The 11,433-nt window shown below is 36.9% G+C and overlaps 1 pseudogene; it reads left to right on the forward strand.

Moving 5' to 3' along the window:
• The window catches only part of LOC115513008, a 60,864-nt pseudogene extending 52,063 nt beyond the window's left edge, over positions 1-8,801 (forward strand).
• Positions 8,802-11,433: the final 2,632 nt, after the last annotated feature.

Below are 11,433 nucleotides of genomic sequence, written 5' to 3' on the forward strand. Positions count from 1 at the left end.
ATCATATACCATAACTAATAGTTACCAACCCAGTCACAATGGCATAGAGTAGACCTACCCCTGAAGAAATAGCAGAGAATGGATTATATCTGTAGACTTGCTTACTGCCAAGATAAAGACAGAGACTATGAAAGATGCCTGGTTGATTATTTCCAAATATACCAATCATATAAATTACTCCAACTCCCATGGGTAGAATGAATAAAGAGAGAGAGGTTAGGAATTAAGGTAATCAGAACCCTTCTCACAGAATAAATCTCCACACAGAGAAAAATCTTCCTCCAATACTTTGTAAATTCAGTTAATATTTATGATCATTGACTGAAAGGAAACGTTATGGAAACAAGTTCATTCTTGATTTAAGAGTGGTGATTATTAACCATATTTTACTAAAACAAAAATTATATTTGCAAAGATTCTAATACTCATTAAGAATATTAGAAAATAGAACTATTTTGATATTCCTAAATTTCCTTCCACAATAATGCCCAATAGTCAAACTAGTTGAAAGATAGGGAAACCATTTTCAGTGCATCTGCCACGCTATTTCAATTTGATTTTTTAAGTAGTAAGGTCTGAAAACAGAAACTGTTGAAAGCTACCTGACCTGAATTTATTCCACAAAATTTTATTCCCATGTAAAAGTGTGCCTGTGATTTATTCTCTGTCACTGCTGTATCTACACTAATGCCCCATTATGCATAGCTGATGTTTCAGATGTATAACCATCACTCTTCCTGAAGCCAGAACTTTATGATTACGTCAGACATTGTCTGGCATAATCTATTTAGCTAGTTGATCTTACTTCCATAGTTTCTGATGAATCTGGAATAATTACTTAAATATTTACTCTTCTATGTTTAAAATTTGTTAGAACAAAGAGATTATGCATGCAGAGTGTGCAGGGGGGTTGAAGATAACAAATGATACATTGAGCACAGCCTAATGTGGCTTTACTGGAGTAGAAACAGTGGTAATAAATCACCTGCCAATGTTGATAATAAAATACTGCATTGGCCTCCATCAGCCACAAGAGAAAGGTTAAATGTTATTTCTCACAATAACCCTGTGGTCTTCATAGCTGACACCCCCAATATTAAATCTCATCATTATTTTCTATAGAAAAAATTTGATCTTTATTCCTAATGGAATATTTTTATAAATAACTGCTTCACAAATATCTAACATCCTTGAAATACCTTCATTCATTTTATGGTGATTTTACTCTATAAAAGTATCTCTTCTCTTTAGTATAAAACTATTTTTATGTAATGGGTAGCTTTGGGAGGCTGAAATTCATTCTGGTCAACATTAAGTGACCTTTTTAATGGTTGGATTCATATAAACTCAGTGTTGGGATAGGTTGGAAATTGAAATATTATCCCTGAATAAGCTCAGTGATTTATGTTCTAGTTTATTTACTCAATCATATCTCAATTTTGCTCATATTGCATTCCAAATTACTCTTATATGAAACACCAACCTCATCTCTTGACCTATCTATACAACAATTATTTCCCTAATATGCTTTCTGTAAACAATTAACTGTTATGGAGTGGGTTTGAAGTTATGTTAGTCTCAAAGGGAAGGCATGAACTGTATGTAGGGGGGTGTACACATGAGGCTTATATTTATGAAGGTATTGGTATATGTACACATAAGCTTGTATCTGCGAAGATATTGACATATACACACATAAACATGTTTGTGAAGATATTAACATATGGAAACAGAGCTAAATGACAGCGGATGCTTCCAGGTGTGGTCACCAATGAAATCACCCTAACTCTTCATGGCTTCACCTGCACCAGGACCACCTCCACTACCTACTGCAGTATTGCCCATTCTTCTTTCTAATGTCAAATTGGAAACCTAGTTATACTTCCCAAATAGTTTTCCAGCTGTGACAGTCATAGGATATCCTTCTTGTGCTTCCTTTGTTGAAGAGACCATTCTAAAGGAAACGTCCAGTCAGTGAACAGGAGGACACCATGGATCACTAAAATAGTTTTATCTCCTGACATTCCCCCAAACAACCATTCTTCAAGGTGTCAGAGCAGTCCTGGGTAATGTGCAGAATTGGAGAGAATGTCTTCCTGCATGCCTCCTTGCAGCGATTTGTTAACTGGGCAAATCAGTTAACAACATTTAGGTATCTATTCCTGGGTCTTAAGGTAGTTCTATTTTTAATTTTTTGAGGAACTTCCATACTGTTTTCCAGAGTGGCTACACCAGCTTGCATTCCCACCATCAGTGCAAAAGAGATCCTTTCTCCACATCCTCGCCAACATCTGTTGTTGCCTGAGTTGTTCATGTTAGCCATTCTGACAAGTGTAAGGTGGTATCTCATTGTGGTTTTGATTTGTATTTCCCTGATGATGAGTGATGTTGAGTGTTTTTTCCTGTGTCGGTTGGCCATCTGGATGTCTTCCTAGGAGAAGTGTCTATTCATGTCTTTTGCCCATTTCTTCAGTGGATTATTTGTGTTTTAGGTGTTTAGTTTGATAAGTTCTTTATAGATTTTGGATACTAACCCTTTATCTGATATGTCATTTGCAAATATCTTCTCCCATTCTGTCAGTTGCCTTTTAGTTTTTCTGATTGTTTCCTTCTCTGTGGAGAAGGTTTTTATTTTGATGAGGTCCCAGTAGTTCATTTTTGCTTTTGTTTCCCTTGCCTCCGGAGATGTGTTGAGTAAGAAGTTGCTGTGGCCAAGAATATAGAGGTTTTCGCCTTCTTTCTCCTCAAGGATTTTGATGGCTTCCTGTCTTACATTTAGGTCTTTTGCAGGAAGTCGAGCTATCCTAGCCTGAGTGGCAGGGCCCGGGCTGTGGACGGATTGGTGACTGCAGGGTGGTCCACCGACAGTGAAGCTTCTTGTACTCCCACTTTTAGGTAATTTGGCCTTAAAAGTACGTGGGGTATTGTCTGTTGGGGAATTGCCCTTGGCAGGCCCCCTGGGAAAAGAACAATTAGGGAAGAAAATAAGGTTCCACAAGAAATTGTGCGGCCTTACGTTTAGTCCTTGCCATTCCCTATGGAGACTCCTCTACTTGCAGGAAGGATAGCCTCATGCATTTGCCAGCAAAAGCGGCCAACGAAGGAGAGACATATGGATCCGAAAGCCCCACTCCGGTAACTAAGGAGTGTATCTATGGACACAGATCACTCTGACCCCCGGGCCCACTTGGCCCCCGGAGGCATTCCAGATGATGAAGAACCTAGTTGGTTAAGCTACAGAATGGTTCATTGGTTCCTAGGTGCATTGTCTCTCTGAGAATGTATAAGGCGTGGGTTTCTAAGGCCCTCTTGGCCCCCTTCCAGGCACCTCGGATCCAGGCGAACACTTTTGTTCTTCAAAACCACAAATGGTTCAGGGAAACAACTAAGAGGTCATGTCCCTGTAAGTGTTCCACTTGAGGTGTTGAGAGATAAATGACCTTTCGTGAAAACAGCAAAGCAAATACTGTATAAATTATAAACATAGATACATAATAAAAACAATAAAATAAATTAATCAATAAGCAAAGGGCAGGAGGGAACGTTATGACAAAACAATCATGTTATTCCTTATTGGGTGATTATACAAAGGAACAATTTTAAAATTGGGTAATGTTAAAAAAACATAGATGATGTATGTTACAAAAAAAAAAATCACTAGCATGTATAATGCCACGTTTACTGCAATAAATTGGCCAGTTCAACACACTGCTGTTGTCTGAGTCCATTTTTATTTTAGTTTTTTATTTTACCTTTTTATTTTAGTATTTTATTTTTATTTTTGTTTTAGTTTTGTTTTATTTTCACTTTTTCGCCGACGCTGTTCATCCTTCGGAAACCCCTGGACCTGCTGGAGCTGGACTCCGGAAGTCTTTCATTCATTTTGAGTTTATTTTTGTGTCTGGTGTAAAAAAAGGATCCAGGTTCTTTCTTCTGCATGTCACTGTCCAGTTTTCCCAGCACCACTTGCTGAAGAGACTGTCTTTATTCCATTGGATAGTCTTTCCTGCTTTGTCAAAGATTAGTTGGTCATACGTTTGTGGGTCCATTTCTGGGTTCCCTATTCTGTTCCATTGATCTGAGTGTCTGTTCTTGTGCCAGTACCATCCTGTCTTGATGATTACAGGGTTGTAGTATAGCTTGAAGTCTGGGATTGTGATGCCTCCTGCTCTGGTTTTCTTTTTCAAGATTGCTTTGGATATTCGGGGTCTTTTAAGGTTCCATACCAATTTTAGGATTATTTATTCTAGCTCTGTGAAGAATGCTGGTGTTACTTTGATAGGGATTGCATTTAATATGTTGATTGCCTTGGGTAGTATTGACATTTTAAGAATATTTGTTCTTCCTATCCAGGAGCATTAAATCTTTTTCCATTTTTTTGTGTCTTCTACAATTTGTTTCATAAGCTTTCTATAGTTTTCAGCATATGGATTTTTCACCTCTTTGGTTAGATTTACTCCCAGGTATCTTATGGTTTTTGTGCAACTGGAAATGGGATCGATTCCTTGATTTCTCTTTCTGTCACTTCATTGTTGGTGTATAGGAATGCAACCAATTTCTGTGCATTTATTTTATATCCTACAACTCTCCTGAATTCATGAATCAGTTCTAGCAGTTTTTGGGGGGAATATTTTGGTTTTTCCATGTAAAGTATCATGTCACCTGCAAAGACTGAAAGTTTGACCTCCTCCTGGCCGATTTGGATGCCTTTTATTTCTTTGTGTTGTCTGATGGCAGAGGCTAAGACTTCCAATACTATGTTGAATAACAGTGGGGAGAGTGGACATGCCTGTCTTGTTCCTGACCTTAGGGGGAAAGCTCTCAGTTTTTCCCCATTGAGGATGTGTCAACATTGGGTCTTTCATATATAGCTTTTATGATCTTGAGGTATGATCCTTCTATCCCCACTTTCTTGAGGGTTTTTATCAAGAAACAATGCTGTATTTTGTCAAATGGTTTCACTGCATCTATTGAGAGGATCATGGTTCTTGTACTTTCTTTTATTGATGTGATTAATAACATTGATTGTTTTGCGGATATTGAACCAGGTATAAATCCCAGGTATAAATCCCACTTGGTCATGGTGAATGATTCATTTAATGTATTGTTGGATCTGGTTGGCTAATATCTTGCTGAGGATTTTTGCATCCATGTTCATCAGGGAAATTGGTCTACAGTTCTTTTTAGTGGGGTCTCTATCTGGTTTTGGAATCAAGGTAATGCTGGCTTCATAGAAAGAGTTTGGAAATTTTCCTTCCATTTCTATTTTTTGGAACACCTTCAAGAGAATAGGCATTAACTCTTCCTTAAATGTTAGGTAGAATTCCCCTGCGAAGCCATCTGGCCCTGGACTCTTGAATTTTGACAGATTTTTGATTACGAATTCGATTTCCTTACTGTTATGGATCTGTTCAATTTTTTTATGTCTCCCTGTTTCAGTGTTGGTAGTGTATATGTTTCTAGGAATTTGTCCATTTCTTCCAGATTGCCCTTTTTATTGGCATATAATTGCTTATAATATTCTCTTATTATTGTTTTTATTTCTTCTGTGTTGGTTGTGATCTCTCCTCTTTCATTCTTGATTTTACTTATTTGGGTCCTTTCCTTTTTCTTTTTGATCAAACTGGCTAGTGGTATATCTATTTTGTTAATTCTTTCAAAGAACCAGCTTCTGGTTTCATTTTTTTGTTTTTTGTTTTTTGTATTTTTTTGTTTTTTTGGTTTCAATAGCATTAATTTCTGTCCTAATCTTTATTATTCCCTTTCCTCTGCTGGTTTTGGGTTTTATTTGCTGTTCTTTTTCCAGCTCCTTAAGGTGTAAGGTTAGGTTGTGTATCTGAGATCTTTCTTCCTTCTTTAGGACAGCCTGAATTGCTATATACTTTTCTCTTATGACCACCTTTGCTGCATCCCAGAGGTTTTGGGTTGTGGTGTCATTATTTTCATTGGCTTCCATGAACTTTTTAATATCCTCTTTAACTGCTTGGTTAGCCCATTCATTCTTCAGTAGGATGGTCTTCAGTCTCCAAGTGTTTATTACCTTTCCAAATTTTTTCTTGTGGTTGATTTCAAGTATCATATGCTGTAGTCTGAAAATATGCATTGTATTATCTCAATCTTTTTGTACTTACTTAGGCCTGATTTGTGTCCCAGTATATGGTCTATTCTGGAGAACGTTCCATGTGCACTGGAGAAGAATGTATATTCTGGAGCTTTAGGATGAAATGTTCTGAATATATCTGTGAAGTCCGTCTGGTCCAGTGTGTCATTCAAAGCCATTGTTTCCTTGTTGATTTTCTGTTTAGATGATCTGCCCATTGTTGTGAGTGGGGTGTTCAAGTCTCCTACTACTATGGTATTACTATCAATGAGTTTCTTTATGTTTGTGATTTATTGATTCATAATTTGGGTACTGACACATTTGGTACATAAATGTTTACAATTGTTAGGTCTTCTTGGTGAATAGACCCCTTGATTATGATATAATGCCCTTCTGCATCTCTTGATACAGTCTTTATTTTAAATTCTAGATTGTCTGATATAAGTATGGCTACTCCGGCTTTCTTTTGTTGACCATTAGTATGATAGATGGTTCTCCACCCCCTTATTTTTAATCTGAAGGTGTCTTTAGGTCTAAAGTGGGTCTCTTGTAAACAGCATATAGATGGATCTTGTTTTCTTATCCATTCTGGTACTCTATGTCTTTTGATTGGAGCATTGAGTCTATTGATGTTTGGAGTGAGTACTGAAAGATATGAATTTATTGCTATTATGGTGCTTGTAGAGTTGGAATTTCTGGTGATGTTCTCTCATCCTTTCTAACCTTTGTTCATATATATATATATATATATATATATATATATATATATATATTTTATCTTTTCTCCTCTTAGAGAGTCCCCCTTAAAATTTCTTGCAGGGCCGGTTTAGTGGTCACAAATTCCTTTAATTTTTGTTTGTCTGGGGAACCTTTTATCTCTCCTTCTATTTTGAATGACAGCCTTGCTGGGTAAAGAACACTTGGCTGCATATTTTTCTGATTCAGCACACTGAATATATCCTGCCACTCCTTTCTGGCCTGCCAAGTTTCTGTGGATAGGTCTTGTATAAACCTGATCTGTCTTCCCTTGTAGGTTAGGGACTTTTGTTCCCTTGCTGCTTTCATGATTCTCTCCTTGCCTGAGTATTTTGTGAATTTGACTATGATATGCCTTGTTGAAGGTTGGTTTTTGTTGAATTGAATGGGAGTCCTCTGTGCTCCCTGGATTTTGATGTCTGTGTCTTTTCCCAAGTTAGGGAAGTTTTCCTCTATGATTTGCTCACATAACCCTTCTACGTCTATTTCTCTCTCTTCCTCTTCTGGGACCCCTATGATTCTAATGTTGTCTCTTTTCATGAGTCACTGATTTCTCCAATTCTTATACAGTGCTCTTTTGCCTTCATGTCTATTTTTCTGCTTCATTATTGTCTATATGTTTGTCCTCTATATCATAATTCTCTGTTCTGTCTCATCCATCTTTGCTGCCGCGACATCCATGTGTGATTGCAGCTCAGTTATAACATTTTAATTTCATTCTGACTAGTTTTTACTTCTTTTATCTCTGCATAAAGGGATTCTGATCTATTTTCGACTCCTGCAAGTATTCTTAGTATCGTGATTCTAAATTCTGGTTCAGACATCTTGCTTGTATCTGTGTTAGTTAAATCCCTGGCTCTTGTTTCTTCGTGCTATTTATTTTGGGGTGAATTCCTTCATTTTGTCATCTTGAAGGGAGAAAAGGAATTAATGAGGTAGAAAAATTAAAATTAAAATAAATTAAAATTTAAAAAATATTAAAATTAAGAAATTAAAAACACACACACTCCAAAAAATTGAATACATGATGCTAGATCCTAGGTGTGTTTTGGTCTGGGTGTTGAAAGTGGTTTGACAGATTAGAGAAACAAAAGGGTGTGGGAGAAAAAAAAGGAAATCATTTGAGAATTTGAAAAAATGAATACACTGAAGTAGACTACATTGAGATGATGGAAGTAAAATAGAGTTTGAAAAAGTATACAGAAAAGTAAAGAATATAGTAGAAAAAAATTAAAGAAAAATATTTTTAATAAAAATTAAAAATAAATATGAGTTTTTTCTTTTTCTGTATTCAAGAAAAAGAAAAGAAATGAAAAAGAGAAAAAGAGAAAAAAAAGGAAATTTTTTGAAAACTTGAAAAAGTGAATAGACTGTAGTAGACTAAAAATAAAATGATGGAAGTAAAATAGAATTTGAAAAAATTTACATAAAAGGAAAAAACATAGTAAAAAATTAAAGAAAAATATTTTTATTATAAATTGAAAGTAAAAATGAAGTTTTTCTCTTTTTGCATTCAAGAAAAACAAAGGAAGCAAAAATGAGAAAAAAAACAAGAAAAAGGAAATTGTTTGAAAATTTGAAAAGGTGAATACACTGAAGTAGACTAAAATAAAATGATGGAAGTAAGATAGAATCTGAAAACATTTACACAAAAGTGAAAAATATAATAACAAATTTAAAGAAAAACATTTAATAAAAACTGAAAATAAGAATGATTTTTTTCTCTTTCTGTATTCAAGAAAAAGAAGTGAAAACGAAAAAAAAAATGAGAAGATGGATCTGCTAACAGATTGAAATATACTGGAATTACTTTGTTTTCCCATAGAAGCCAGACTATGAAGCGCTCTATAGTCCACAAACTAAGCAAGGGGTGAGACTTGTGTTCTTGAAGAACGAGGTTTGCCCAGCTGGGCGGGGATCAGTGAATGGCTCCGTTCGCCACTAGATGCCGCTGCCAGTCTACTGGGGCGGAGTGTTGCCGTGTTCATAGTTGCATATGCGCATGTGCAGGAGCAGTGAAAATGGCACCACCCAGCTACCCAGTCTGCAGCATGAGAACTCTGTTCTCCTGATCAGCAATCGCACACCCGTCCTCCGTCCTCAGCTTTCAACCACTCCCCACTTTTTCACTGTCCGAGTCCAGGCCCTGGGAAGAACCTCTCTCCTGAGTCCTGTCTCAGATTCGGCTGTTTTCCCCGGCTCCTTTCTTCTGAAGTACCGCAGCTTTGACCCATTCCACCCTTCTGTGGGAGGATTTCACTGAGCAATGGCTGAATATCGGCTGCACCCTGGAACGCTTGTTGGACTCTGCTGCTGCTGGTGCCCCAAGACTGCGGCCAGGTGCCAGCCCGCCCCAGAAAAAGTTCGTAAGACAATGTAGCAGCAGCTTTTCAGGGATTATGGAAAATCACAACACACATCTGGCACCAGGCTTCACCTTTAATGACCCTGTTCCAGCACCAGCGAATGTAGCTATTCTCTGGGGTCTGCTGGGACCAGGTGGCTTCAACAGTCTCTACCAAATGTCTTTCCAGCAGTGGAACTGCTTTTCTCCGTGTGGCCTGAGAACCTCCCAGACCCCACTCTGTTCTGGGGATTCGCCCTTCCCACCAGAGCACCGCCAGGTATTGAGCTGCGGAGTTGCAGCCTTTGCACTCCCCTTGTTTACTGTCTTAATGGAATTTAAACGCTCTCCTTTCTCCTTTCTCCGTTTTTTAGTCCCTGCAGCTGTTTCCAATTTTCCACTTTCTCTCCAGCTGCTTTTGGGGAGGGGTGCTTTTCCCATATTACTCCCACCCCCGTCTCCATCCTCTTTCTGCCTGCAAAAGCACTCCCTTCCCGTGGCTTCTTGCTCCCACAGTTCACCTTTCCATGCCACGTACCTGCTGAATTCTGTGGTTCAGGTTGTATAGAATGTTGTGTTAATTTTCCAATCAGTTTTCTAGGTGTGTAGGATGGTTTAGTGTTGGTCTGGCTGTATTTCATGGACGCGAGACACACAAAAATCTTCCATGCTGTTCCGCCATCTTGGCTTCTCCCCTAAAACAGTATTTTATTTCACATTACTTAGCATTGTTCATACGTTTCTACATAACCAGGAATTTCTCTTTCTAGCCACACATAATCCTAACAGAAAAATATGATTTAATTATCACGTTCAAGTTTGCTTCCATATGTTGTACAATTTCAAAAGCCAAGTTCTATAGGTAAATAATTTCATTTATAAATATTCACAGTACATTATTTTATTCAGACACAATGTTATGTATTAAATTACACACCAATCTTTGACTTCATTATCCCCTGACATTATTACCATTACTGATTCCATGTCACATATTGTTTTGCTGTGTAAAATAGGAATGTCCACTTCAACACCTTTAATTGAAGTAATTCTTTAAAGTCAAAATAAGTCTCTTCTTTTTAGTGATGTACATCAATCTGATTTTAACTTCCTTTAATTCCAGATACACATTGTTGTGTCTTTTGGGGGGGGAAATAAAACCAAATTTCATTAATATCTGATAAGATTTCTAATTTCTTAATTAATATTCAACATTTTTCATTAAAAAAACAAAAGTATTTAGGGGTGCCCGGTTGGCTCAGTCAGTTAAGTGTCTGACTCTTGATTTAAACTCAGATTCAGGTCTCATGGTTTGTGAGATCAAGCCCCGAGTTGGGCTCTGTGCTGACACTTTGGAGCCTGCTTGAAATTTTCTCTTTCCCTCACTCTTTGCCTCTCCCCCACTCATGCTCACTCTCTTTCTCTCTCAAAAATAAAAAAAAATAAGCTTAAAAATAAAATAAAAAAAGTATTTAAAAAATAAAAATAGTCAAAATGGAAAGAAAAATACCTTCTGAGGGAAAAATCTAGAGTATCTCTAAATTAATGGAAAGTGAGTATTTCCAGATACCTTAAGGTTAATAATAATAGTAATTATTTTTAATGTAATGACATAAATAATAGTAAAGAAAAAAATTAAACAAAGCTTTAAAAATTTGAGAGGAAAATTATTTTGAAACCAGAATTGTATTCCCAGGTAAATCATATCCACTATGTGGGTAAAATAAAGACATCTTCAATTATAGAAAGACTTAGAAATTTATCTCCCAGAACCTTTGCTAAATAAAAACATCAGAGCAGCAGCAGCAGAAGAAGCAAAGTATGTATTTCTTAATTGGTGCTTCACAGATGATGCAGTTAAGAAATTTTAGGGGCACCTGGGTGGCTCAGTCGGTTAAGCGTCTGACTTCGGCTCAGGTCATGATCTCGCGGTCCGTGAGTTCATGCCCATGTCAGGCTCTGTGCTGACCCCTCAGAGCCTGGAGCCTGTTTCAGATTCTGTGTCTCCCTCTCTTTCTGACCCTCCCCCCGTTCATGCTCTGTCTCTCTCTGTCTCAAAAATAAATAAACGTTAAAAAAATTAAAAAAAAAGAAATTATTTTAAATGTCCCATGTTTAAATGTTCCATGTCTCTACAGTTTTCTTCTTTGTTTTTACTAAAATTCTGGTAACTGTTATTTTATTTTAAAATTAATATAGAATAACATAACTTATTTATATGTGTTAGGAAAAC

This window comes from Lynx canadensis, chromosome B1 (assembly GCF_007474595.2).
Source record: "Lynx canadensis isolate LIC74 chromosome B1, mLynCan4.pri.v2, whole genome shotgun sequence".
NCBI classification, from domain to species: Eukaryota; Metazoa; Chordata; class Mammalia; order Carnivora; family Felidae; genus Lynx; species Lynx canadensis.